This window comes from Onychomys torridus, chromosome 3, assembly GCF_903995425.1.
Source record: "Onychomys torridus chromosome 3, mOncTor1.1, whole genome shotgun sequence".
Classification (NCBI taxonomy): domain Eukaryota; kingdom Metazoa; phylum Chordata; class Mammalia; order Rodentia; family Cricetidae; genus Onychomys; species Onychomys torridus.
The window spans coordinates 84318152-84344558 of NC_050445.1; the positions used below are offsets into that span (position 1 = coordinate 84318152).

The window sequence follows — 26407 nt, forward strand, 5'->3', positions numbered from 1 at the left end:
TGTACCCACAGCAACCTGGGTATGCTAAATCACATCCTAGATGTCTCCTGGGCCTCAGTAGGCTTACAACCTCCGCAGCCTTTTGACATAGCAAGTGTCTCTATTTCATTCAGTGAGTCTCATAAACAAAACCAATGCACAACACAGAAATTTCTTACCAGTAAAGAGACTCCCAATAGTTATGCTTGGACAAAGAGTGGCTTCAAAATTCAGATTGGAGATACAGCCTTTTTAATTAGTTTTTTAAGAAACAAAGGGTAATTTACACAAAAGAAAAAAAGTATGTCTGGATGAGTAGGGGAAGAGCTCACTATGTGAAACGTCTCCATAATAAAGAATTCTCTAAGCTACCATTGTAATCACTTGACATTTTGCTTCCTTTCAATGCAAATATACAGAAAACAAGCTCCAGGCTGACTCCTAAGGATATGGCTGTTGGGCAGGAACTAGAGCCTATTCTAAAGATGTTTCAGAGAGCAAAAGAAGATCTATGAAATAACTGATTAAGATTCACATGCTCTAGGTGGGCTCTTTTTCACAAACAATGCTTTTGATTCACTACCCTTTGGTGCTGGATCCTTGATATTCTCGGGTCCAAGTGGCATGGGAAGAGCCATTGACCCAGCCAGGTAAATTACATCCAGTAACTGGCACTAGCAGGGAAATTAAAACAGGGTGGAATCATGGACACATAAAAACTACTCAACCAGGAATCACTCCACATCCACATGTTTAAGGGAAACATCTTGAATGGCCTGACTTACAAAAGAAATAACCAGCTAGTTCACATTATAGCATGTACTTGGAGTGTAAGGGGCTATGGGTTTAAGCCTTCACACCAAATGTAAGGGGAATGAACATGCTGCTTAACTTTGTGCACTTCACACAAATTAGTCATCTAGGAAGAGGGAACCTCAATTAAGGAACTGTCTTTTTAAGACTGACCTATAAGTGCGTCTGTGGGGCACTTTCTTGATGAACGATTAATGACTGCTGCTGGCAGTGCCACCCCTATGCAGGTGGTCCTGGGCTGTATAAGCAAACTGAGGAACACAGGGGAAGCAGGCCAGTAAGCAGCATCCTCCATGCTGTCTACTCCAAGCTCCTGCCTTGGCTTCCTTAATGATGGACTATCAACTTGAAGCTGAAATAAATGCTTTCTCTCCCAAGTTGGTTTTAGTCTGTGTTTTAGCACAGGAACAAAAAGCCAAGTTAGCACAGGGGTGGGTGAATGTGATCAAAATACTATGTATGTAATTCTTGAAGAATAAAGATCATTTAAAACAAAAGGAACAAGGGAAGAAAGGGAGAACTGATAAAGTGCATGGTTCCCTATCTGTAAAACTGTACAACCTGGGCATCTGTCACCAATTCCATTTTCCCTTCAAGGTGGGAGTCACGAACGTGGCCATAAGCTACCTGTTACTGCCTTCCACTGTCTATCCTTTGCCACCAGCCATTTCCCACCACCTTCCCAGACAACATGAGGCACTTCTTCCTGGGCTTGGGCTTCTGCCCGTAAGGATGAGGTTAGGTCCCTCCTACCAGCAAATGTACCAACAGTCATCCTCCAATCTGGGGAAGGAAAGCCACCATAGGTAGGATGTCATGAGCGACAGCCACTACAAACCGGAAGTACAGTAAATGCTGTGAGACATCTGAAAGCCAAATACTTCCTGGTTCCAACCTGGAAAGACGCTGCAACTAGTTTGGAGCAAATCTCACTTCTTCGTTTTCACTAATGCAACAGTAACAAGAGAAGATGAGGTCACCAACCTAGCCCACGCCCTGGACTCCATCCCAGGCACTGAATAAGCTGGGCACAGTGGTACACATCAAAAATCTCAATCCTCAGGAGGTGGAGGCAGAAGGATCAGCAGATCACAGGTAGTCCTGCTGATTTAACTAACAATGTTTCTTCTTTCCTACCTAGGAGATCTAGCTGGAATCATGTGTAAGGCAATAATGCATTCAAGAAGCATATATGTGTATGGCGCTGAGACTGTAGCTCAGTGGTATGCCTTCACCTAGCATGCATTAGGCTCCAGAGTCAATTCTTAGTACCACAGGGGAAAAAACTGAATATGCATGCACACCTGCATGCATGCATACATGTTTAGGGTGTGTGTGTGAATATATATATATATATATATATATATATATATATGTGCATGTGTTTGGGGTATGATATATATGCATATGTTAAAAGTGAGGTGTTTCAGGCAACATACATGCATAGGCATTACATATGGCATACACTGTGTGTAGTGTCTATGCACACATATATTCAGAACAAGGCTTCAGTGAAGTCACACAGTGAAACACGGGTACGCACTGCCAGAGTAGCTCAGCTTCACTGTGCACTGGTTTTAAATTAATTTTGAGTCACTGAGCATTCACAAATCTTTCACTATTGCCAAATTTTGCAGCATCTTCACATTGAGTTGCTTGACCTCAAGAGAGTCATGATCCACAACTCAGGAAACTGTGGCGTGGTAGGTGTTCATGAGACACTGGGTTTAATTCCACCAAAGCACGGTTAAAAAGCAGAGGTGAGGGAAAAGACAGACAGATAACCATCTCACACACCCTCATGGATAGTCAAGATCACTGTATATACAGGACAGGAAATACTCTGGAGGCACACTTGTAAAAATTAAATATGTCCTGATGATAAATCACCAACAAAAGAATTCCACGAGTAACGTTAAGTGGAAAAATTCTGAGTTTCAGTCAGATACCTTTGAGTATAGCAGATTTAAAGCAAACACCTGGATGGGGCAATAATCACAACAGAGACCAGAAGAACGATTTTAGCCACAGAAGCCCAAGACCTTTCCTTTGAGGCCATAATTACAAACAATGATCCTGGTTACAACTAGAAGAATCCCCAGAATACATTACATACCATTGCCATCTTCATAGAGAATGGCTCCTTCTATATCCAATTGACATTTAATTTAAACATAATATAGAAGGGTATTAAACATCTCCTGAATTATCATTCCAAAGTTTGGATTTCATCAAGATGAAACCCGTGAAGTTATGAATTTGCCATGTTAAATAGCTTTTTCATTTTTAATGGAACACAGGCAGCAGCTGTTTACAGAGAAGCACTAGATTTAATTTGGAGCTCACGTGACCTACAGCTCTCTGGATGTGTTGCTTCCGTATCCCCAGCAGCCTGCTCCGAGGTGAGAGGGGGAAGGGAAGACGAAGTATGAAGTTGGTGGGCCATACCTGAGTAAACAGTATCTTTTCCTCCTTATACTCAAAAGAACACCCTCCAGGCTCTGTGCCTGTTTTCAGGGTATAGCAGCTATGATGAATCTGAAATGTCTCTGTCTTAGCATTTCTACTGCTGTGAAGAGACACCATGACCACATCAACTCTTATAAAGGAAACCATTTAATTTGGGTCGGCACACTTACAGTTTCAGAGGTCCCATCCATTATCATCACGGTGGGACATGGTGATATGCACACAGATATGGTGTTGGCGAAGGAGCTGAGAATTCTACATCTTGATCCAAAGGCAAGAGGAAGTTAACTGAGCCACTGGGCATGGCCTGAGCAGATATGAGACCTCAAAGTCCACCCCCTCAGTGACATATTTCCTCCAACAAGGCCACACCTACTCCAACAAAGTCACACCTCCTGATAGTGCCACTCCCTATGAGCTTATAGGGGCCAATCACATTCAAACTGCCACAGTCTCCCATAGGCTCATATTCTGAATGTTAGTTCCTCCGCTTGTGGCACTATTTCCACAACTGTGGAACTCTTATAAGGGAGGAAAGACTTGCCTAAGGGCATACCTTTAAAAGGTTACAGACACTTGTTCTGGCCCATTTTCTCAGCAATTCTGCCATAATGAAAGAGCTTACACCACACACACACACACACACACACACACACACACACACACACAGAGTCATGAACTCTGCCATGCCTTCCCTGTGATGATGGATTGAAGTCCCTCTGAAACAGTGAGCCAAATGAATCCCTTCCTGCTTCCTTTCTGTAAGGCAGCTTGGCATAGGAATAAAAACAGGTCAATCTACAACTTCACTCATCAGGACCCCATCCCTACCAGATGTTTCTAATAACAGTCCCACCTCCAACTGTCTAGTAATCAATACTCACAGTCACTGAGTCTCCCCTGCTGGGAAAACTTTTGGCACCTCCCACTCAGAACTAGCTCCACTCCTAAATCTCCAGTCCCTTCCTATGTCTTACTACAGATGATGAGGACAGTGGTTTGTGGGAGCAAGAGGAGAAAAAAAGAATGTTAAACGAACTAGCAACCAAAGGACAAGGACAAAGAAAGGGTAGGGCACAAAGAGGAACATGGCATCAACTAAGATAGTCCTAATGTTAATAATGAACAAAGGAGGTAGAGACCTTCCAGACACCTGCCAAGTGTGCAGAACAAGACTGAGACACACAGTCAGAGACCAAGGGCACCCTGGAATTGTTGCATAAGGGAATTACCCAGTTCCTAGGAGTTCTTCAAGAAATTTATTTCTACTACTGGCCCCTGGATTGTAGATACTAAATAAGACACTTACTGCCTCCAGTAAGTCGTTTAGGGTCTCTACATTACATGGGCTACATAGAGCTGCGTTTCAAATGTATAGAGGGGCTGAGGATGTGATTCAACTGATAAAGTTCCTGCCTAGCATGCACAAAGACCCAGCTTTGATCCCTAGCACTGCATAGGAGCGGTTTAGTGACCCACACCTGTGATCCCAGCACTCAGGAGCTGGAAGCAGGAGGATGGAGAGTTCAAGATCAGGGGCTGGAGAGACAGCTCAGCGGTTAAGAGAACCAGCTGCTCCTTTTAGAGGACCCAGGTTCAATTCCCAGCATCCATGTGGCAGCTCACAGCCATCTGTAACTCTAGTTCCAGGGGATCAGATGCCTTCTTCTGGCCTCCATGGACACTGCATGCATGTGGCACACAGACAAATATGCAGGCAAAACACTCATACACATAATTTTTTCAAAAGAGTTCAAGATCATCCTCAGATACATGTTGAGTTTGAAGATACCCTGAACTTCAAAAGACAAAGTGGGTGATGGGTGTAGGTGTGGAGGGGGGGGGGATGTGAGGGAGGGGAGGAGAGGGAGAGAGGGAGAGAGAGAGAGAGAGAGAGAGAGAGAGAGAGAGAGAGAGAGAGAGAAATAACTTGTAAAAGTAACAATTCATTTCTTTCTGTACTTACAACTTTTACCACTAGTGACATTACACCGCAGTGTAAATAGGAATCTATACAGCTGCATTTAGCACTGTCCATTATTCCTAAGGAACATCTAATTACCAGGCCAGAATCAGCAATCTAAACAGGAAACATTTATGTTGTCACTACACAAATAATGCCAGCAAATCAGAAGTCAGTTGTAACAGGCTGAAAATTTAATACCACCAGCTGTAGACAGGAAGAAAAACAAATTCCTACCTTTGAAGATAAAACACAGTGAAGATGTTTTAAAGTATGAAAATTTCCCCATAAAGCCAAGTAAAGAATTTTGCATTGTGATATATACATATACATCTAATGTGTGTGTTTATATGTAGCTATATGCATTTGTAAACGTATATGGATAACTATGTTAGACTAAAACAAACTAGAGTGACTTACTTTCAGCAAGTGCCAAGCCCTTGACAATCCCAAAGAGAAGCTTTTTTGTTTGTTTATGCTCTGGCCATCCTGTGGTACCAAAACATGAGCCTCTAAGGATACCACAAACAGCACTGCTGTTTAAAGCAAACACAGCTTTTGGGCATCTGAACAGAGACACATAAAGTATCACCAAGGTTTGAGACTGTGAGTTCTTAAACTTTGTTTAGAACTGGTTTTGGCTTGGTGATCCTATGATATATAGAGATATATATGGTGTATAGAGAGAAAGACAGACAGACACTGAGACTGTTGTGTGAATGTGTTATGTGTACATGAGTAGATGAGTATATCACCCATGCAAGCCAGGGTGGAAATCAGAGCAGATTACTGCGTGGTTTTCTCTATTGCTTTCTACCTTACTGCCTTGAAACAGGGTCTCCCACTACACTGAAAGCTCACTGGAGTTTTTGTTGTTCTGTTTGTTTGTTTATTTGTTTGTTTGTTTTTGCTTGGCTGGTCAGAGAGCTCTCAAAATCTGCCTGTCTCCAGCCTCCAATTCTGGCGTTACAGGCATGCACAGCCATGCTCAGATTTTTCCAAGAGTCCTCGGAATTTAAACTCAGGTCCTCACACTTGCAGGCCAAGCTCTCTTATTCACTGAGCCATCCTCCCAGCCCCACAGTCCTATCTTTAAAGAGTATGTATTTCTTGTTCAGTCTACTGAGCATCACTACACACAGCAGGATGCAACACATGTGGAGTCCCCAGTGCTCCGGAGAGGTCTGCATTCTGGCCCAACCCCAACAGAACTTCAGCAGCTCCATCTCATTATCTCTTGTAAGCTCCAGGTCACCATGGTGCTCCCAACTCCCCAGTGACACACTGCCTCTTTCCTGTATTATTAATTAACTGGCAAGAATCAAGTTGCCAACGAACAAGATCATTAGAATCCCAAGAAGCAGAAAAGCTGGACATCCACCCCAAACTGAGCAGATGCCTGATAATCAGCAGACTAAACCTTCTGACACAGCATGTCACCAACGCGGTCCCACAGCAGCACAGAGGAGGAGGGCAAGGCAGGGGAAACTCAAGTGTACACCGAGGGAAAATGATGCAAGCACCAAGATCAGTTCCCTGACTCCATCCTGAGCAGCTGTCCTCAGTACACTCTAGTGTTTAGGAGGAAGCATTTCAAACTTCATCAAGGACACTGGAATAGAACTATGCAGAGGCTTGATGCAAAGGAGAAAAGATACCACACACAGGAAGAAACACAGTGTACAGAGCCACAGTGTAGAAACACCATCTCGCTGTATTTGTTACACTTTCCTGGAAGTGGGGGAAATGCAAAATGAGCGAGGGTTGGATAACCTGTATAGTTTTTCTCCGGATCTTACTGGGTTCCAACATGTGCTCCCTAATGTGAACATGGTGCCGAGAATGTGTTAGGGCATCTGGACCTACTGAAAGAAGTCTGCACCCCAGGTACTTCCCATGCAGTCAGGCTGTGGACTACCCCATATTGGGCCATACAGCGTCTGGGGAAAGCAGGGATTTCAAGTCTTCATCTCTTCCCTCAGTAAGTCTAGAAAATACGAGTACCATACTAAAGTGAGGACCCCGTTTACATGTCAGCCCTGTACCTGGCAAGTATACAATGAAGGAAAACCAGTAACATCTTTAACCCTACCACAGTGTGGTGCTGAGCAGTGATGGGAACAGACCCAACTGGCACAACCACAGACGTGTATCAAAGCACGGCTGTGCAAAGGAACACACAAGGCTTCCTCAAAAGAAGTGGTAAGAGAAATAGAGTGGCCAGCATTAGCTAGGAATGGAGGGGAGCAGCATCCAGTAAGAGAGGGGCGGGCGGCGGGCAAGGGCGGCACGGCACAGCCCATCAAAGGCATCACTGGCACAGCCCGCCTCGAGACCGGTGAGAGAAGTAGGGGGCAGCCCCTAAAGGCTTCTGTACACCCACCAGGAGGCTGTGAACGGCGCTAAGTCCCTGTTGGTGTGTAAGCAGGCCACACCCAGTGAGCGGGAGAAAAAGGTGGTGGAGGGAAGCACGCAGAGTCCACGACTTTACTGAAGATCCAGACCCCAGACAATCCGAGTTCTAAAGAAGCGGTTCTCTTGTCTTCCCTGAGACCCAGGTCTGCACCGTGGGTATGCCTGTCTCTGATCCCAACCCTGCAAGACAAACAGTGTCTCTTTCCTATCAAAGAAACAAGCAAATAGTAGCCTGGGGCTAAACAAAAGACCGGCACTGCAAGGCTGGTAAGCAGCCTCGAGACTACTGCAGGATGTCGGAAGAAATGTGGCGGAGTCATTAAGACTCTTAAGAACAGGGAGTACCTGAATTCCATCCCAGGGCACAACCATGCGTCTACCACAAGGGGACTGAATGGAGTGAACTAAGAGTAACACTTAAAGATGAACTACCTTTACCTAGGGCGAGCTTCTCAGCCAGGGGGGCGGGGGGGGGGGGGGGAGGGAGGGGGGAAGGGGGAGGGAGGGAGTAATTTTGTTTGTTTGTTTGTTTGTTTGTTAGTTTGTTTGAGACAGGGCTTCTCTCTGTAACAACAGTTCTGGCTGTTCTGGAACTCGCTTTGTAGCCCAGCCTGGCCTCAAACTCAGAGATCCGCCTGCCTCTGCCTCCCGAATGCTGGGATTAAAGGTGTGCGCCACCACCGCCTGGCATAAATTTTTTTTTTAATCTTATTTTTGATATGGGTACAAAGTCGTGCAAGGGTATGAAACAGGTGCTGCTATCAGCCACACTTTACAATGGAGCACAGAAGGAGTAAGCAGTGAGAAGAGATGTGCGTCCAGGCTGATACCGGGGGCTATAAGCAGACATAGCAATCTGAGCATTTCACAAAGGGCTCTCCTTGCCCCTCATCGATGGTGAGCTCCAGGAAGCATGACACTCTACGTCAGCAAATCCTCTGATGCCCAGTAAAGCCCAGAGCACACAAGGAAGGGCCAGAACAACAGAAGCCGAGACCCTCTGTGCAGGGTAGAGTTAGACTGGTGAACAGAAAGGCTGGACAGAACTGCATTTCCTAGGTGACCACCCCCCCCCCCCACTCCCACCCCCACCCCAGCAGCCTCCTGGTCAACACTGACTTTCTCTGGCTTGGCTGGACTCCAATGTCATTAGTAAAGCAGTTACCTGAAAATCCCCAAGGACTCATTTTTGGTAAAATGTAACTTCCTTTGCGGAATTTCCTGTTTGTGGGATGTGGACGAAGCTGTATAAACCCTGCTTTATTTCGTTTTCAACTTTCTTAGCATACCACACACCCCCAACTTGGTTATAAAGCACCTCTACCCCTACTTTTCCAGGCAGGAATAACAATATACAGGAAAAATTTTATCCCTGCTCTGATCCTACCCAGTGCTCTGGCAGTCCTTAAGAAAGCAGTGGGGTTCCAAAGCTTTCTCCATGAAAATCAAGTGTGACTGGGGGCATTTCAGTAGCCTGGGGTCTGCTGAATCGAGGGCTCCCTGGGGAACTGGCACAGTGGCACCAATGCAGGAAACAGAAGAGAGGACTGGAGTTGATACTTCTCTTGGAGCAGGTGAGTCATTCAGAACAAATGTTGGGATGTTGGAGACAGCCAATTTAGGCAACTGCATTATGTCCCCAAGAGGCGAACAGAAAAGGAAAGATACTATCCTAAGTATTCTCCTCTAGGCTACTAATACCGCAACAGCTACACAGCAGCAATATATGTATAAGCTAAATTAACTGTCATTTCTCCAGAACCGGTTAAAACACAAACTTGAAGGGAAAAAAACAAACCACTAAATTAGTTTCTATAAGCAGGACACCGAGGAGATGCTCTCTTCCCTCCAGTTCTAACTATCCCTCTAGCATCCAAACTGTCCCGATCAGATCTGTTTTTCTTTGTTTTAATTGGATGCTAAACAAAGCAGGTTTCTGAAAGTTATAGTTTTTACATTCAAAAGAATGATAGGCAATAAAGAGTTTTGCTTGGGCAAGCAATCAAGGGCTAGCTTAGAATTTGGAATGGGGAAGAGGAAGGCAGTACACAATATTTCAATCAACTTGAATAATGCACAGTATTCTGTCTTCCTCAAACATTTATTCTACAGTTGTCTTACAAATATAAAAGGAAACAGTATTAGAAGTTTCCAAGCCCCACCGCACCTTGAAACATAAAATGACGCTAAGAGCCAATGGGCCAGCTTACTGAAGAAAAGCAGAGGTGAGAACAAATGAGAAAGGAATGTCCAAACGGGAGGACACACTGGAGCACCACAGAGCCTCCCAGGATGAATCATCAAACTAGCCAACCATAGGCCTGCATGCCTTTAAAGAGAAAGGCATGCCCAGCACCCGCAAGGAGCCCAAACCACTGAGCAGCTTCTAAGCAGCAGCGCTGGTGTCTGTTGAGCACAAGGTCTCATGAATGTTAAAGCAGACACCTCATCACTGAGCTCGCTATACACCCCCAGCCCATAGCATCATTTTTAAAAAGCTGAATGGAACCATATGGAATGACTAACATGCATCTTCCTGGTTAAAGTACATCCCAAAATGATCGGAACCAAGAGGAAAAAGAGGACTGACAAGCTCCAAAGATCCCCAGGTTTTAAACAAACACAACCCTGCTGCCAAAAAAAAAAAAGGAAAAAAATATATTTGACCTTGGAAAGTGTACACACTACTAAGCACAGGAATCCCTCCCTACCTTTGCTTACTAACCCTTTACTTAACCAGATCCAGTGTTAGTCCTCTAATTTGGTACAGTGTGGTCATTCTCAACCAGGGACTGCTCTACCCCCCGGGGGACTTTTGCAAAGACATTCTTTGCGACAAGACAGTGATAGGAGTCACTGGTGTCTGGTGGGTAAAGGCCAGGGATGTGGCTACAGTGCCAGCCACAGGCCCCAACAAGAAATCAGCCAGGTCAGGATGTCAATAAGGATGAGGCTGTCAAGGTCTCTTAATAGTGGAGTCAGTACTCAAATTCCAAGTCAAAGCTGGGCAGGGTGGTGCATGCCTACAACCACAGTACTCAAAAAGTAGGAGGACCGAGTTCAAGGTCATCCTCAGCTGTATAAAGATCACAGGCTAAACGCAAGCTACATCAGACAGACCCCGTTTCAAGCGAAAAAAACAAAAAAAACAAAAACAAAAAAAAATTAAATACAAATCAAAGGAGACTGGTTTGAGGCCCAAGCATCTTGGCTAGGGACTTAGTGTTCTGAGCCTCAGTTTACACACACACACACACACACACACACACACACACACACACACACACACGAAAGAACGATAATATGGCTCAAAATTTCAGTGAAGAATGAATATGTAACAGATGTAGAGTCACCCAGCCCAGAGTCTAGCCCATCAAAAGTGCCCTGTGACATCTTTTTTGCTATTGTTGTTGTTGGAGTTGCAGCTATTCCCTTCCCAGGCTCATTTCCTCTGGGGTTTTACCAGGAAGCCAAGAAAAGTGGACCACAGCCAACTCCGCCACGGACACGAGCTCCACAGTGTGTGTGGCGCTCGTTTAATAATTTAGACTCCTGTTGGGTCTAAATTGATGTTTGAGGAACCTGGGGATGAGACGATCACAATTTCACAGTCTTTCAAAGAGGGTGTTGTCTTTCTCAAGGAGAATTTCAACCCAACAACACAGGCGTTCAATGAAAGAAGGAAAGGCGCTAACCCCCACCAGGTCTTTGTAAACCTGGATGAGTGGCAGAGTATGCTGACCTGTATGACAATGAAAACCTTCAGTAGTTTTATGGATGACTTACTGGAGTAGAACAAAGTAGATGTTCATCTCACAGGAAGAAAAGGGTAATTTCTCCATCAGAGATAACCATGTAATGGTCGGTCAGCAATGAGCCACATCTGGTACAGTAAAGTCATAACCCTCAAGTTGCCTTATAAAAAATTCACACTAGCTATAAACGATGCCAGCAGGTCACAGGTGTAACAACCTTTTCCCATTACTCCTAATCCTCAGAAAAAAGATAGAATAACCATGTAAGTCCCTTTCCAAACAAGACACTAAAGATGTAAAGATCGCACTATTAATAATCATATCATCAGGTGTAAACCAGCTATTCTCAAACAAAAAATATGTCACCCAATTCAGAGGCAGCCATGGGGAAGTGATCCATGTTGTTCCAGACACCCACCAAATGAGTTATAAATTTGTTCCCAGAATGGAATCACCCAATATAGGCTTTTTCATTTACTGTATCATCCGTTGACGTGTCAGGACACAGAATCAACTCACCATTTTAACTAGCTGTAGACTATGGTGCAACAGGGAGGTACTAGGAGCTTTCAACCATCATAATACACAAGTCAGTTCTTTATAAGCAATACCATAGAGTGCACAACCCTTCACATAGCATGCCGAGTTTGAGTGTTTCCAGAGAAAGGGTTTCTAGTGGTGAGAATTTAAGGCCAAAATGTTACAGTTTTTAATGGGTTCTTCCCACATACTCTCAAATGAGGCTTTATTTATCAAATCATTTCAAGACCCAAGTTAATGAGCACTCCTGAAACACTGCCAGGCTGGGAAAGGAAGCATACAATTCCATTCCCTTCACTACTTGGGGCCCACAGCATACTTGTTATTTTCCTGCCTTCATACCACTGCTCTGGCTGTCCCCTCTACTCAAACTAACACCCCACCCAAACTCTGTAAATAGCCTAAAGACATCAAAAACAACCTCCTCAGTAAGCACTCCCATGCCCAACTGTGAGCAAAGACCCTGTAGCACTGATTTCTCCATCACCACCACAAACACTAATCGGTCTACAGTCAACTCTAAATTGCAGGCCCTCCGAGTCATGGCTGCGCACATGCAGGGGCTACACAGAGCTAGGAACACATCCCACTGGCACCAGTAACTTAGACCACATCACTCTCTCTAAACTCCAAACCTCAGGATTCAATAGGAATCCATGGGGATTCCACACAATATGAAGGTTTATACTTAAGTGAGCAAATATACAAAGACTATTTAACACACAAGAGGAGATCAAGAAATACTAGTAGTTTCATTGATTATTGCTTAGTAATAGGACTGATTACTGAAGGTCAAGTTCCCTGCAAAAGTAACACATTAACTCAGACACAAAATTCAGAATGTGTGTGTGTGTGTGCACTATTTCAACAGACCTCTAGGTAAAACGACATTAATAGAAATATTTATTGAGTGTTTAGTATGTACTCAATATTGTGTGAATATTCCTCATACATTACAGTATTTCATCCTCACAAACAATTCTATAAGGCACATAACCGTTGCTGCTGTTGTTGTTGTTAATGGAGTCTGAGAAAGATACAAACATAACCCAAGGACAGAGTAGGAAAAAAATTCAGACCTAGGGCCACCTGACTCAAATCTGGACCCTTAAAGGTCATCTATCCCACACATTGCAAATACCACACCACAGAGAAGAGCAGTCCATTCCTCACTCTGCACACTAACAAGTCAAAGAATATACAAATAGCTTGTGTATGTGTGGAGCCTGGATCCTCACAGGGGAAAACACTCCTCCACGTGTTCACTACGCAGCCATGCCTAGGTCCCACAACCCCTACATCTCCTCTCAAGTGATAAAAAGAATGCATTTTTAAATACAACGAGAAGCTGACAGCATAGCCAGCTCAGTGGTAGAACACATGTTACCCTGCACAAAGCCCGGTGTCCCTCCACCAGCATCACAAAGTAACTACAACAAAAATTAAATGCAATACAATAAACAGTGAGCATAGGAGTTGAGGACGAATGTGATCCTCCAGGTGAGGCTCAGCTCAGGGCTCTTGAGGTCTCCCCTGCAGCCTTCAGGTCCAGGTGCACATTCACACTTTTATTTTGTTGCTAAGATAGGTACTATGTAGCACAGGTTGGCCTCGAACTTATGTTCCCCGTCTCAATCTCCAGAGCACTAGGATTACAGTGTATGCCATCACACCAGCCTTAAAGCATATTTTTTTAGGCTAGAAGCAATAAACATCTAGTGACTGAACTGCCATCCTATCCACAAGTAACAAAAAGAAAAACTGCCCAAGCCCAGTCTGCCACAACTCATTGGACAACATCTACATTCATTCTCTATCTCACGGCAATCATTCCAGAACACTAAAGAGTCAGAGAACCTTGAATTATCCCATAATCATTTGTAGCTTCCTCTAGAGGGTGGTGACTAAAAATTCAGACTCCGAGCCATCTTACAAAAGAAAGAACAGAAAAACATAAAGACAGTATACTTAGAATGAATTTCTATCAAATCTGCTCCATAAAACTTGGTCCAACAAATTCAGCTCCATAAAACCTAAGTGGAGGTGGTAGTGCCAGGAGAGATTATTAAAAAAAAAAAAAAAAACAGAGTGTTAAACAGACGTGTTTTGAGTCAATTACATAGTCAATTCCACGCCTCCAAACCTAGACTCAAAAGTTATCAGATTCAAAGCTGGAAAAATAACAGCTATTTGGTTCTGTTTTTACTCTGTGTTCTATGCTGGGGTTCACTGTGTCATTTCATTTAACTCTTACAGCTACCACTCATGGTGTTTCTTATTACCGCCACTTCCCAGAAGTAAAATCACATGTCCAGCGTCATATACTAGTTCAATCATGGGCCTCCAGTGGAACACAGCCTCCATGAAACCCGTATCTTGTGCATGTAACGAGTGTACTGCAGCCCGCCCGAGAAGGTGGAAACGGTAACTAGATTAAAGCTGCTGGGCTACTGAAGACACAATCTACACACTGTTCCAAACACCAAAGAAGACATGAGCTAACACTGCTGGCCATGCTCTACCCTGGCGATGCACCGCCTGCCTTCAGAGCCTGGGGCTTAGGTAAGTAGTATGCCTGAGAGACCTGGGAAAGAGGGGAGGGAGCAAGAAAGGAGACTAAAGACTGAGGAAACCTTTAACCCCCAAAGTGAATAAAACCAGGCAAGACAGTGCATGCCTATAATCCTAGGATTTGGAAGACAGAGGCAGGAGGATAAAGAGAAAGTCATTCTCATACACATAATAAATTTGAAGCCAGATAGGCATATATGGGAGATCACAGTAACAACAACAATAAAACCTAAATAAAGAAAATCTGATTCTATATGCCTGCTTCTAAGCAGAAGATAAAAGTCAAACAGACAAGAGGGAAAGGAAAACAAAAACCAGTTCTCCATGGACAGATCAGCTGTGAGCAAAATCGAGGCCTGCACAAGCAACAGAACGTGAAAGCCCTAAAGGGAAGCAAAGCATGACAAATGCTACAGTGTGTACAAACCTGGGAATCACGGTGATAAGGGAAATAAGCCAGTTACAAAAAGCCAAATAACATGCATCCACAGATACACTGCTCTTACAAGAGCCACATTCAAAGACAGAAATGAAGTCACGGTTGCTAGGGGCCACAGGCAAAGAGAAACAGGGAGTTAACAGGAACAGTTTCCACTGCAAAAAATGACACAGTTCTCCGGAGGCAGGACTGTGGCGATGGCCTCACAACAGCATGTGTGTACCTAACACCTAACATGCTTAAAAATGATTGAAATGGTCCATTTTATTCTACACAGACTTTTCTTTAAGTCCAGTAGAACCTCCACAAAGTTCAAGTTCCTTTCCTTGGACCCCTGAGAAGTGTCTAGTCAGGGCTGGAAGATGCAAACTTATGTCTAGACACGCACAGGGCGTGGCCACAGATGGGTAAACAGCGCAGCTTTGTGATGAGCCAACCTGGCCACATACACCCTTGCCCAGGCACAGACAGCTCTTCCCTGGGGAGTGTGTAAGAACTGCAACCACTAAAGGCTAATGCTGGGCCTCAGCTGGGACCTGGTACCAAACTCCAGGAGGTGACCCTAACTACATGCAGACAGTGATGGGGCATAGTCTCAAGAAGCTCTTGTCACCCATCACAAAATGATAAGACAGCATCCAGGTGAATGCCTAGAGATTGCAGCTAACAGGAAACTCATGTCAGTTAATTAGCTGAGAAACCTTGGTCAAGCAGTTATGTCTGATCTCTAACACGAGGGGAATGGAGCAGGGTTAGTGCATGAATGTGTGAACCTTGAAAACAAAGCCTGAGCCAGGCTGGGGAGACGGCTTGCTTTGCAAGCATGAGGACCTGAGTTTGCTTCCCCAAAACCCACCTAAGAAAAAAAGCTGGGCATTGTGGCACACAGACTTGCAGTACCAACATCGAGGAGGCAGAGATGTGGAGCCCTTGGGCTCCCTGGCCAGCCAACCTAGCCAAATCAGTAAATGTCAGGCCCATGAGAAGTCCTGTGTGAAAAAACACAAGGTACACAGCATCCTAAGGAACACCTGAGGCTAACCTCTGGCCTCGTACACACACAAGAGGGCATACATACATGTGCACCCATACACATCCACACATGTATAACTAAATAAATACATGCCTGAACTGACAGATACTAAATCAAATTCTGCTACTGAGTTATTGACAGGATGCTCAGTTCCTCATTGTCCATCAACACAGGTGAAGTCCAATAGGCAGATAAGAGGCAGGACAGGTGGGCAGGTAAGACAGCTAGCAGCTTCCCAACTTGGAGAAGAAATGAGGACTTCAGGATAACACAAGAAAGGAGGGGAAAGCCCTTAGGAGTGCAGAATGAGAATGTTGAGAACCAGAAGGAAAAAAGAAAAGGCAAACACCTTTGCTCTTCTTTGGATGCTAATATCTGCTGATTGTTGTATTATCTGGGATTCATTTCTTGTTTTTTCTCCTTTTATCTTGGTCAGAGATGGGGATCCATAATCACTATTGGCTGTACTGCATACACACAACTATGAACCAAAGAGGGAGGTGTGTGTGTGTGTGTGTGTGTGTGTGTGTGTGTGTGTGTGTGTGTGTGTGTGCACATGCATGCATGCAAATGTACATTTGATGTTTCATATTTTTATTTTATTTATATGAGTGCTTTCCTTATACCTATGTATGTGTATCACATGCATACCTGATGCCCTTGGGGTCCAGAAAAGGGCACTGGATCCTGCTGGCAGTAAAGATGGCTGTGAGCCACCATGTATATACTGGGAATTGAACCCTGGTCCTCTGGAGGAGCAACAATGCTCTTAACCGCTGAGCCATCTCTCCAGCCCCCTAGCTCTCTTATTTTAAGAGCCAGAAAAGAATACCTTCAGCCACTAGTGCCAACCCCACTGCCCACCACTCACACCCATGATCAGTCCCTGCACATTTTCACACTTGTAACTTACTGCTAGTACAAGGTAGAAAATGTAAAAGCAGACTATTTTCCCCAAAGACTGTGCCCAACGAGCAACACCTGGGCATGTTCTTTCTCCAAAGATGACATAGTCCTCCTGACCTTCCAGCCAGGGCGTTTGGAGCCAAGATTTCAACCCTGAGATGCCAGACTTCTTAAGTACTGAGCTATGTGGCCTTCAGCCAGGTACAGAGAGCCAAGAACCACTGTCATCTCTTCTTCTAGATGAGGAAACTGAGACAGAGAGGTTAGGCAGCATTTTCAAGGTCACACAGCTGGTAAGGGATGGAACCTGGACCTGCCCACTCTCACCAATGCAATCCCTTGCCTCACAGGGAACATGTCCCCTTGGGGTCCGGATTCCAGGTGAGCCTGCTCCAGCCTTCAGTGACCTGATGGCCTGGGGACCGTCTTAGCAAGCCAACCCTGCTCCTCCTCCTCCGAAGTCTAAATGCTCAGCTACAGTCAGCAAGCAAGCTCACTGTCTCTCTCTACTTAGCCCAGCATGGGCTGGAGCTGGGTATATATCTCCTGTCCTCCTAATTCAAGTCATTGCTTGTCCAGCTTTGCCAGCAGAAAGAGAACTTGTTGTCTGACCAGTTCTCACTCTGCCCTTTGGGGGTCCACAGGGCACCCATTATTCGATGGCCAACTACAGAGCTGCTGAGTTCATCCTTTTATCGCCCCCTGAGCCATCTCCGTCCCTCCTCGAACCTTCCCACCTAAATAAGGCAGCTCTTTGTCTTCGTTCATCTATTCATTTCATATAATAATGCAACTCAGCTGCCAGCTGCTGCTTAGTCGGGAGAGCAGAGCATATGGATGGGATTACTGCCCTCCAGCCACTACACCCCAGAAGGCCCCCAGAAAACAAGGAGGCTCACTTCAGATAAGAGCATCACAAGTGGGCAGATAAGATGCAGGGCATCTGGTTCCCTGAAAAGGTTCCCCATCTCAGTGCTGCTATCCTTTAGAGACAGGTGACTCTTTGTTGTGGTACTGTCCTGTACCTACTAGCATAGTAGGACACCAAGGCATCCCTGGCCTCCATTCACCATCTGCCAGTAGCATCTTCCAATTATAAAACCCAAATCTGTATTCAGAGATTCTCTAACATCCCCCAAAGATGGTGGATGGGAGGAGCACAGCTCATGGCTTAAAGAAAGAAAAAACAAAACAAAACAAAAAAAAGTTCCCAGATTGGTTCTAGGATTGGAAACAAATTAAAGTCGCGGCTTACTAGCTGTCAAACTGAAGCATGCTGGGGTAGGTGTGGGAAGGGGTCATCAACTAGTCATTCTATCTGGCATACAGTCCTTGACTTCACCCTTTATAACAATGCCACTTCCTGATTAGAAATCATGAATCGTGTCTCCCCAGTTGTGTACAAACCACATGGTCCAGATCCAGATGACTAACCTCACTTTCCCACTACGACTACACTCTCTAGAGAAGCCCAGATGGTTGGCTTAAATGCTGCAGGAATAAGGGGCTCAGCACACAACGTGTGGCATTTGCTTGAGCCTCTCCCCTCTGCTATGAATATGAATACGCATCAGCGGAGCATGGTGATATATGCCTTTAAACGCAGCATTTGAAAGGCAGAGGCAGGCAGATCTCTGTGAGTTCATAGCCAGGCTTGTCTACACAGTGAGTTACAGGTCAGTCAGAGCTACACAGTAAAACTGTCTCTTTCTTTAAAAAAAAAAATAAAAGGAAGAAAGAAAGAAAGAAAGGAAAGGAAGGAAGGAAGGAAGGAAGGAAGGAAGAAAGAAAGAAAGAAAGAAAGAAAGAAAGAAAGAAAGAAAGAAAGAAAGAAAGAAAGAAAAAAAGCAAGCATACACCGCAACCCCCCCCATCCCCCTTGAACACATCACCTATCTACAAAACAGAGAGGTAGCCTAAACCCAAAGGAATGGCAAGGATGGAGAAAGCTCTGAAAAGTTGGAGTTTTCCAATGTAGTCTATAAGTGTAGGCGGCATGTCAGTGGCATATGAAGAGCGGGCAGCCCTGGAGCTGATCAAACGCTAACTGATGCTCTGTCTCCCTGAAATTCTTAGTGTTATGCATCAACTAATCCTTTGAGGCCATCTGAAACCATTTGAACTTTGATTATGAATTATAACCAAAGAACTGAGTTTTTTAAAAAAATTTAAAAACATACATAAAAATTTTAACTATACAACCTCAGCATAGCCCAGAACCTCCAAGCACGAAACTCCAAGTAAAAGTATTTTCTCAGGGGGCTAGAGAGATGGCTCAGTGGTTAAAAGAACATCATACTGCTCTTCTAGAGAACCTGGGGGTTCAGGTCCTAGTACCCCCACAGGCATCTCACAACTCCTGTTACTCCAGTTCCAAATTAACAGACTCTTTTGGCCTCTGAAGGCACCTACATACATGTGGTGCACAGAAACTCACATAAGCACATAACATTAATAAAAGAATCTTCTTTAAAAAGATTTTTCCAACCATCCAAGATACTCACTTATTAAGTGTTGGGGATTGTGGTGGTATTGTGTTCCCCAAAATATTGTGCACCCTAATAAACTTACCTGGGGTCAGAGACAGAACAGCCACAATATTAAACATGAGGATAGGCAGTGGTAGCACACACCTTTAATCCTAGCATTCCAGAGACAGAAATCCTTCTTTTCAAGGATACAGCCAAGCATGGTGACTCACGCCTTTAATCCCAGAAAGCGAGCCTTTAATCCCAGGGAATAATGGTATAAAGCAGAAAGGTATATAAGTAGTGAAGACCAGGAACTGGAAGCATTTGGCTGGTTAAGCTTTTAGGCTTTGAGCAGCACAGTTCAGCTGAGATCCATTTGGATGAGGACACAGAAGCTTCCAGTCTGAGGAGACAGGATCAGCTGAGGAACTGGCGAGGTGAGGTAGCTGTGGCTTGTTCTGCTTCTCTGATCTTCCAGCATTCACCCCAATAACTGGCCTCAGGTTTGATTTTATTAATAAGACTCTTTAAGATTCCTGCTACAGGGGATACAGCAGCCAACAGGAAAAACATTATCCCCAGCCTCATGGAAAATAATTGTTCTATACAAACAGTTTAGGGAAATCTGCACACTACCATATACTCAACTTCTTTAAGAACACTGTGATGGGTAAATGCAATGATACGGAGGGGGAAAAAAAAACCCTAAAACACCACAAATATCAAGTTCAAATTTAGGAACCATCAAAGTGTTGCTCCAACCACATTTCAGAGCAGCCGAGTGTGACAGCAAATATTCATGACTGTCCTTGCTGTTTGGAATGGCGCTGTCATTTATACTGTTCAGTATGGTAGGCATTAGCCATGTGTGGCTTCCTAGACTTGAATTCATTACAGGTACATAAAATGTCAAGTTCAGTTCCTCAGACACACTAGTAGCCACAGTTTAAGCCACCACAGCTACCTGTGGCTACTAGGGATACAGAATGTAAAGGATAGCCAAATATCACACAGTCTATTCTACTGGGCAGCACAGTCTTTCCTGTGGAGGACCATCTCTGTTTTAGAATGGCAAATGTACTATGGAGGGAAAAGTCCCTTTACATTACAGACTGATGCTAGAGTCAGGCTGTAACTGTAAAGCAAGAAAACCATCTATATAGTCCTATATACACCCCCAAAAATGCAGCTCCCTCAGACTTCCCACTGTTGCTGCCGTCTCTAAGTTTTCAAGTATACACTGGGGTCTCCCACCATCATTTATAAGGAAAATAGAATCGGAAAACCAACATCGTGAAGCCTAGCACTTCAATCTATAGACATCCCACCATCAATCAGAACTGTGTTTACACCATGGCTGCATAGAATACCCACCCCAGCCCCAGGATCCTGATTCCACACTAAGCTGAGACTGTGTCATCCCCACATTCAAAATTATCCTTGCTGATTCTGAATCAGGGGTGGTTTGGGGGACCATTCTTTGGAACTGGACACAAGGACTAGGCTATGAAACTCAAGTTGGAATAGCTAATGAAGCTACCACTCCAGATGCTTAGACCTTGTAGCATGCCCCCGGGAAATTCTGACGTAGGCCATGCTCCCCTGAACTCAATAGGCCAGCCAGTGTTTCCAAAGCTGGTCATTTTCCCCGTGTATCCGGGCCTACGATGTTATCAGCAGCGTTCTGGTGAGTATGAGCAGCATTGCCTGGTGGCAGATGCACAGGTCCACACACCTTCCCAGCCTCTTCTAAATCTCTCTTTGCCCTTATGGATTCAGAAAACAGAGTGAGTCATCGTGTTTTATGAAACCCCATGGATAGGGGTTCCTTCTACCAACAGTCTTCAAGAGTAACAACCAGAAATTATATCCCCACCAACGGCTTCTTCTCACAATTACCCTTTTTCAAGATAATTTATTTCACAGAGAATAGCTTGAACTTACATTTTTAGCTAAAATATCACAGAAACAGATTCACACTGCACAAGAAAGCTGGGTCCTTTCTCCCTTATGTCAGTATTCTCCGAGAGTTAAAGAGACACAAACAAGCAGCAGCCACAGGGACATCTCCTTTCCTGGCTTTTCTATATAAATACACCAACACTGAAATACTGTCCTGTGCTGCCAAAAGAAGTCTTCTTTTTTTAGTTTGAAATGAGAAATGAAGTTATTAGAACAACAAATTCAGCTCATGGATTCCAGTGGGGGAAAGCCAGGCTATCTCGGGATGCAATCATCACGGTAGGCTAGTCTGGTGTTCTTTGGCTGGAATGAATGGTTACTATGTTCCTCCCATCCTTAATTTTTGCCTCACCACATGTAAGTGCAAAAACCCCAAAGTAACCTAGCTTTTGACCATGTGTTAGCAATTCAGACGTGGAACCTGCTGTCTCGGTTACCTACTGTACTGCTTTTGAAATACCACACACTAAGCAATCCTGAAGCCTCAGAGGCATGGGACAAAATGTGTTAATTAGATATTCACCTGGGACTCACTCAGGATCAGCTACAAGTGAGCTTTCCCACACACTGTCCAGGTGCTTAACTTTGGATCAGCCCTCCAGCACATCTAGATTCTTCAACAAAAACAGAGGGGCAGAAATTCTACCAAAGCTCACACAGCCCAAGCAAGAATGGCATGTGTGCATTGCATACTACAATACATCTTTGAGCATTGCAAAGTAGCAGGCTAAGGCCAAATTTCATGCCAGGATGGAGACAACTGTGTGCCACAAATGAGGCTCTGAAAACACAGGAAGTTTGCCAGACTGTACAATAGTCTACATTGGAAAACTCCTCTTAGTTCTGTCCTATGCATGAAGTTCTACATTACAGATAGATGATTCTACCTAAAATCTGAATTCCTAGACAGTCTACCGGAACGTTCCATTCTGACAGGGTACAGAGGAAAGGAAGGTGACCGAGGAAGGCAAGGACACACAAAGCAAACCCACATGAGTCTTAACTGCGCCTTGGCTTTAACTGCCAACGGCACCATTTTGATCTTGCAGTGGCCCTTCCCTTACTTGGCTCCTTGATAGAAAACCCACATTGACTAAGCTCTGGTCTGAAATACTGAGTCCTGTTCCTCAGCTTCATGCAGCAAAGCTGGAGTCAGCACGAATTATGTAATGCAGAACAATCCGTTATACAGGCAGGAAAAGCAGCAAGGGCTACGGCTTCCAGAACATCAAATTCTACCATGTAACAACAGCACTTCAGAACAGGCCCCAGAAGCTCACCAAGTCTAACAGCATGTTTATCTACTCTTGGAGGAAAGGCTGGAATCCTGACTTATCTGTACAAGACCCAAAAAAGATGGTCTCAGGCACTTTCCTTTACTATTTAAAACTTTTCCGGGCCAGAAAGACAGCTGAGTTATTTAAAGCAAAAGGACTTGAATTCAATTTTCAAAACTTACATTTTAAAAAAAAAAATGTAAAGCCATGTGTGGTGGTTTGAAAGAAAATGGCCCCCAAAGAGAGTGGCACTATTAGGAGGTGTGGCCTTGTTGGAGTAGGTGTGGCCTCGTTGGAGGAAGTGTGTCACTGTGGAGGCAGGCTTTGAGATCTCATATATGCTCAAAATATCTCCCATTGTCTCAGACCACTTCCTGTTGCCTATAAGACGTAGGACTCTCAGCTACCATGTCTGCCTGCAATGCCACCATATCCTACCATGATAATAATGAGCTGAACATCTGAACTGTAAAAGCGCCATGGTCATGGTGTCTCATCACAGTGATAGAAACCCAAACTAAGCCAGGCGGTAGTGGCACACGCCTTTAATCCCAGCACTCGGGAGACAGAGCCAGGTGGATCTCTGTGAGTTGGAGGCCAGCCTGGGCTACAGAGTGAGTTCCAGGAAAGGCGCAAAGCTACACAGAGAAACCCTATCTTGAAAAAAAAAGAAAAGAAAAGAAAAGAAAGAAACCCTAACTAAGATACCATGTATGGTGGTGTGCTTGCAATTCCAGTACTGGAGAAGTGAAATAAATGTTGAAGAAACAGAAAATGACAAATGGGGCTCCCTACTAGGTTAGCTCAAGGCCAATAAGAGATGCTTTCTCAAAAACAAGATAGGGCTGTAGAGATGGCTCTGTGGATCAAGGGACTTGCTAAACAAACATAAGGACCTGAGTTCAGATCCCGAGCATCTACATAAAAAGCAAGGCATGACTGCAAGTGCCTAGAACCCTAGCACTGTGGAGGAGTGGGGAAGAGGAGACAGAACTGTTGGGGCTGGCCAGCCAGCCGCCAATCTAGCTACAGGTTCAGTAAATCTGTCTCGAGGGATAGTGAGCACTGGCGGGCACACATACACACATGTTCACACATCACCCACACAAATACTACACACATGAAAGGAAGGGAAAATATAGATAGTCCCTGTCTTAGGGTTTCTGTTGCTGTGATGAGACACCATGGCCATGACAACTTAGGGAGGAAAGGGTTATTTTGCTGACACTTCCTTATCACAGTTCATCATAGAAGGAAGTCAGGACAGAAACTCAAACAGGACAGGAACCTAGAGGCAGGAGCTGATGCAGAGACTATGGAGGAGTGCTGCATACTGGCTTACTCCTTTTGGCTTGCTCAGCCTGCTTTCTTATAGAACCCAGGACCACCATCCCAGCGGTGTCCCCATCTACAATGCTGGGGAATAAGCCCCCCATCAAACACTAAGAAAATGCCCTACAGGCTTGCCTACAGCCCAACCTTATGGAGGCATTTTCTCTATGGAGGTTCCCTCCTCTCAGATAGCTCGAGCTGTGTCAAGTTGACATAAAAACTAGCCGGCACAGTGCTTTAGGAACAACACACAATGTTACGCTCTAGTACATACTTGTATGCATACCCACACACCCATATACATGTATACACATACACACGCATACCATTCCTAAGCAGCAAACAGAGCTCACTCATTCTTTTATTTATAAGACTATACATTTCACTGTGAAATCATCTCTAAGCAGAAAATAGATTCTATTCCCACACTGGGAATTCAAATCCATATGAATGTCAATTTCAAGATGTGATTTTGCACCCAGTTCTCAGTTTCAGCAGACCAGGGCCCCGAGACAGAATATTCCAAAGATTATAATCAGCTGTCAAAATAGACTCTCTCCCCAGCTCTTCTCAACTGGAATTGGAGAGCTGTCACCAGCTGGGCCTCAATGAACCTATATGGGCAAGTTCTCGTGCCAAACTAAACCACTTCCAGAATGTATTATTCATTTCAACACACATTTCTTGGCGTGTGTGTGTGTGTGTGTGTGTGTGTGTGTGTGTGTGTGAGAGAGAGAGAGAGAGAGAGAGAGAGAGAGAGCGCTGGTCACCATCCTGGGTCCTGAGAACACAGACATAAGAAACATGATTGCTACTCTTACAGAGATGAGATGTGACAGGCACCGTTGGAGAGACTAATACACACAGGAAGCACTGCAAACTTGTCATATGAGGGCCAAATATGGCTCCCAGATGCGTTCTCTTTGGTTCACCCATGTTTTCAAAAGAACTTTGAACCAACATTTAAAAATTGGGGAAATTCATGTCTTTAAAAATTCCAAGCTTTTGTGGTTTCTTGAACTTGAAAAGAGCTAATGACCCTGGACCAATATTAGCACATGCCACGTGACCACAGCAGATCAGAATCCTTTCCTTTAGAATGAGGAAAACCCTTTCGGTTGACCCCAGTCTCTACCACTCCATATTTATCTTTATACAATCTCAGAACATGAGCTCAGCATGACTGCCATAAAAAACAATTCGAGTAGAAGGTACTGGGCATGTCAAGTAAGGTCAGTGAAGAATAGAGTTCTCACATACACATTCAAAGGCTATAACTTGATTGCCAACTAAAAAGATATATTCATATAAGCCCACAAAACTAATTCTAGACATTTGTTCAAAGAAAATATTTGAACATGTTTGCTAAAATATACGTACATAGAAGGATACATCAAAACCATGTATAAAACATGGAACAAGTGAAAATAATGTAAATGTTCATGTTCAAAGCTTGAAAACATACTTGAAAACATACTATAGAGTGACCAAAACAGATCACATAGCCATTGGGATATTTAAGTAAATTTATACATGTTTAAAAAAATGTTTTAGGTCCACAGACACAGTAGCCTACACTGCTAGTCCCAGAATGAGGAGGCAGAGGCAGGCAGATTTCTGAGTTTGAGGCCTATATGATCTAGCTACATAGCAAGTTCTAGGCCAGCCAGGACTACATAAGGTCCTGGTTTTTGTTGTTGTTTGTTTGTTTGTTTGTTTGTTTGTTTGTTTGTTTTAAGGCCATGATATTAAAGTTCCACCAAGCACTGTTATACCATTTCATTTTAGTAAGAAGAAGGTAATCCCCAGACACTCTCTCTCTCTCTCTCTCTCTCTCTCCCTCCGTGTGTGTGTGTGTGTGTGTGTGTGTGTGTAAGCATGGATGGATAGATAAAACTACAATGTTAACACATACATTTCTCTGGGGCAGAATATTGTCATGTGCATACATTTTCTTTCCACATTAACATCTTTTTATATTCTACATATTGATAAAATGTGAAAAAATGAGACAAACAAATGATAGATTGATAGGGAGGGATGGATGGATGGATGGATAGATGGATAGATGGACGGACAGATCTACTACATACAGTGACCAATAGTTATATAAGGTCACAGTGGCATTTAATTTTTAAAAGATTAGAAATCAAAACCTTAATTACATACTTTTTATTAAAAAAATAAAATACACATGGTCTAACACCAAAGAAAGCTATTTTTTAACAACTTGAGCTTTGAATTCTTAACCAAGGCACACATACCGAAGCAGGCTGATAGTTGGAGGGGAAAATGAACACTCTATCAGATGGGGATTCCAAGGCCTTGCCAAGAATCCAGGTGCTAAGACACTGGCTCTATTTCAATCAGGCCAAAGCGGTGCCTCCCATGGCCACCTCACATAAGCAACTGCTGCTTACATCTGGCCGGAATAAAGGCATGCTAAACCTCCAACACAATTAATTCAATATTTTCTCCACAG

At 44.1% G+C, this 26407-nt stretch overlaps 1 protein-coding gene across 15 annotated transcripts in view; it reads right to left on the reverse strand.

Annotated features, from left to right (window-relative positions):
- The window catches only part of Magi1 (membrane associated guanylate kinase, WW and PDZ domain containing 1), a 629136-nt gene that overhangs the window by 590243 nt on the left and 12486 nt on the right, over positions 1-26407 (reverse strand). The window lies entirely within an intron of this gene.